Source organism: Triticum aestivum, chromosome 6D (assembly GCF_018294505.1).
Source record: "Triticum aestivum cultivar Chinese Spring chromosome 6D, IWGSC CS RefSeq v2.1, whole genome shotgun sequence".
Taxonomy (NCBI): Eukaryota; Viridiplantae; Streptophyta; class Magnoliopsida; order Poales; family Poaceae; genus Triticum; species Triticum aestivum.
The window spans coordinates 76734955-76738857 of NC_057811.1; the positions used below are offsets into that span (position 1 = coordinate 76734955).

Genomic DNA, 3903 nt, shown 5'->3' on the forward strand with positions numbered 1-3903 from the left:
GAGTGCACGCCGGACCGGTGAGACCCATGCCTGGCAGGCGTCCTGGATGGGTTCTCAGGTCTTAGATGTTAGGTTTGGCTGCGATGTCTGTTTGGTATTAGGCCCAGGCTATCTGCGCCCCTTCATCAGCGGGATAGAGATGATTAGACGGCGGCTTTAGTCTTACTGTTGTATTACTTTGTAAGGTCTTGTGAGAATAATTAATAAAGTGGCCGTATGCATCGCCCAGATGCAGAGGCCGGGGGTCATCCTCCTTTTCTAATAAAAAAAAAACTTAAGAGTGTTTTTCATGTGTGTTCTGCACTTTAGGTTGAATTTCACCCTGCATCCCCGACGTAGCGCTGCTCCGGCTCCTCCCCCGCTTGCTGCCATGTCCGTCTCTCCTTCCTCCCCTGCTCTCCGTCCTTTGCGGCGGTGGACGTGGCTACTTGATGGAGTGAAGCCGACCTCCTAGCACCGGCAGTTGCACTGCAACATGCAAAAAAAGAACAGCCGCAAGTTCAGAATCAGAAAAATGAGAAGTTCAAGAAGAACAAAGGCACTGCCTTCACTCACGTGCTTGCAAACTGCTAGGTTGTAGCTTGTATGTTGTTTGCAACTATCTTCAATTTCTTCAGTAGCTCGTACTCATTTTGCCAAAATCTAGTACTTTCAGAATGGTAAAGTTGATAGTTGGCCTACAGGGACAACCATGTTGATGGCGATTGAAAAAGGATTCTGAAATAATATTATTGAGACTGAAGACCAAGTTTGATAATGCACGATGTCAGAGGATTCCAGGGGTTTTTCTGAGGTGGTTGATGGCTTCCGAGAAATGCGTTCATATCTCACAAGTTTCAGGGGTTCAAGTTCATCTATATAAGAAGTAATGCCAATTTTGTTGCACATCTGTGTGTAAAAGAGGCGGTGAAACTTGATGTGCTTGCTATTTCTTTTCTTGTAACACCTAGCTACATCACGTGGTTTCAATCACAGTTAGTTTTGGCTGCCATGGCCTGACACCTCCTCCATCTCAGTGCCGCCGTCATGACCTAGCCTACATTTGCTGGTTGCTGCTAGCTGCTGTTGTTGCGTTCTGCCTCGCCATCTAACTGATGTTAGTTTTATCTTGCTGAATTGCAACATTTGGAACACCAGTAAATGTGTATTGGTAGCTTTACTCGCCATTTTACCATGCAACTTCAACTTCCGCAGTTTCAGATTTCATGAGCTGCTCCTCACCAGTTTCATTCATCGGACACTTTCTCTTTCTATTTGAATAATCAACAGTTTATGAGGTTGCCATAAAGTTCAATTTTTTTGACTCTGCTAACTTCTAGTACATCAGAAGCAGCAGTGACCTTTTGCTAGCAGAGCCAAAAATGCTAGTTTAAACCTACACATTGCAAGATGAGTAGTTGTTAAAATTGGGCAACAAATGCTAATGCCATCATTACGCAACACATACATATTGTTTCCTCCTCATTAGGTGCCCACAGTTCGTCAGATGTACGGAGAGCATGCAAAGTTTGTGAAAGAAAGTTTTAGAAACACCTTTCAGCAAAAATAAAACACTGAAAAACCCATTTATCAAATATTATGGACCACAACGGCGCGAGGAGGTCGAGCTTCTCTGCCATGATTGTGCTCGTTTTTTGGTTGAGCTTCCATGCTCTTTAACAAATAAGTTCAAATATAATAAATCACAAGCATCCCTCTCCTTGTGTGCTTGCGTTTTGTGTGTGTTCGTGCAAAAAAATAGGTGGTTTTAGAAAGAAGTTCAAATATAATAAATAAAAAAGTTCAAGAAGATGTAACACGATAGAAAGTTTCGTGTACGAAATTGATATGTACAAAGAAAGCTATCATATATGTCCTTTATGTGACACAATCAATTCCTGGAAGTTTATATGTAGAAAAAGAAAAAACCACTTTAAGAAAAAAAAACAATTGAATATTTTACCACAAACACTACACAAATTTACCAAAAAACTAAATCAATTTCCCCCCATTTAAATAAAATAAAAACAAGAACAAATTGAAACAATAACGAAATTCAAAGTTAATTTTTTTTCTGTTTCTAAAAACTAAAAGCGAAGAAGTTCAAATTGAAAGAACCAAGAAATTCCAGATTACAAAATAGAGAAGTACACTACTTATTAAAATGGATTTCCCTGTATCCACAAAAGACCCTGAAGTTCAAATTTAGAAAATGGGGTGGTTCAATGTCTGGTTTAATTTTTTTCCTTTTAAATAACAAATTAAAAAATCATTTCTAAAAAAACTAAGAAGGTCAAACAATAATAAGAGAGAAGTACAAGGTTTCAAAACACGAAAACTTAATGATTCTAAAAACCAGGAAGTTCAAAAATAAAAAATTAACTTTTATAAAAGGATTTTTTTCATTTTGCAAAAATTAAAATAAATGAGAAGTTCAAATTAAATTAACAGAGCGGTTTGACATTCATAAAAAAATTATTTCTCACTTCTAAAACACGAATAAACCAAGAAGTTGTACGATGTTTATTACAAAACTAGGGCTTTTTCCATTACAAATGAATAACACCAAGAAGTCCAAATTGAAAAAACCAAGAAGTTCCATTTTAAAAATATAATAGTTCAATTACATGTTAAAACTGCCCTAAAACGGCGACGAATTGGGAACACTTGTCTACATGAAAAGTTGCTCCTATTCATAAGCTTTCCAACGGTATATTATATGCTACATTCCGATGTATGGTTTAAAAGTTTAACGTATACCAATTAAAACACGTTTTTATGTATTGAAAAAATTCTTTTGAACCGGCAAGAGTATGGAAAAATGATCAACATGGCAAAGTTGCGTGTTTTCAACAGATTTCCATATATAATTTGCTCAATTCCGGTAAGTGGTTGGGGAGTTACGGGTAAAAAACAACACGTGAAAAATAGAGTGAAGTTCAAAAAGAGCTGCTCCAAAAGTTCAACCTCTTCACGAAGTGCATTTTCAGAGACTCTGTTTTTCGGATGAAGGTAGAAGGCATGATCTCAGAAATTCAGATTGATAACTGCCAGAAGTTCACGTACTACATGTTGTGCATTTTGTATTAAAAAAAGAATGAAAATGCAAAGCCTAAAGTTTTGTTGCTATAAGTTCAAGTGCTCGTCCCAAGAAAGTTAAAAAATTCTTGTGAGAGAGGTTGAACAAAAATACGTGACATAAGTTCAAGGTGAAAACAACGAGAAGTTCAACTACTGCAAGGAATGCATTTCAGCTGAGGATAAAAGTATAGAAAAATAAAAGCTTAAAAGGTTTGTTGAAACAAGTTCAAGTGCTCTGTCCGGAGAAGTTCAAAAATTCTTGAGAGAGAGGTTCATCCTGTATTTCCATGTTCGATATTTTCCGTATAAAAATCGAATACAATTCTTTACTCAAAATATAAAAAGGTGAAGTTCAAATTGATAATAACAGAGAAGTTCGAAGATTACTAAAACCTAGGATTTACCTGTTCAAAAAATAAAAAACACAACGCCTTTTTTTGCACTTTTAAAAACAACTCATAAATGAAAAAAATGGTTGCTAGAAGTTCAAGTGCTCGGCGAGGAAAAGTTCAAAAATTCTTGTGAGAGAGGTTCACCGCGTATTTAGATGTCCAAAATACATAAAAAAAGATGTTGTTTGTTGTGTTTTAAAATAATTCACTCAAACCAGAGAGAAGTTTAAAGTGATAACATCCAGAAGTTCACGTACTGCATGGTGTGTGTTTCCTATAAGAAAAATACAATAAAGTGAAACAGAGTGAAGTTCAAACAGACATGCCCCAGAATTTCAACTACTTCACGCAATGCAAAAGACAGCACGCCAAAAACAGAGTGAGGTTCAAGCAGACATGCCCGAGAAGTTCAACTACTTCACGCAGTGCGTTTTCATTCGCAATGAAGGCA

General features: G+C 36.9%; 1 long non-coding RNA gene across 1 annotated transcript; it reads left to right on the top strand.

Annotated features, from left to right (window-relative positions):
* The first annotated feature begins 307 nt into the window (after window positions 1-307).
* On the top strand, window positions 308-757 carry LOC123141133 (uncharacterized). Its single transcript, XR_006470180.1, has 2 exons — window positions 308-372; window positions 673-757. It is a non-coding gene; the product is annotated as an uncharacterized lncRNA (long non-coding RNA).
* The last annotated feature ends 3146 nt before the right edge of the window (window positions 758-3903 follow it).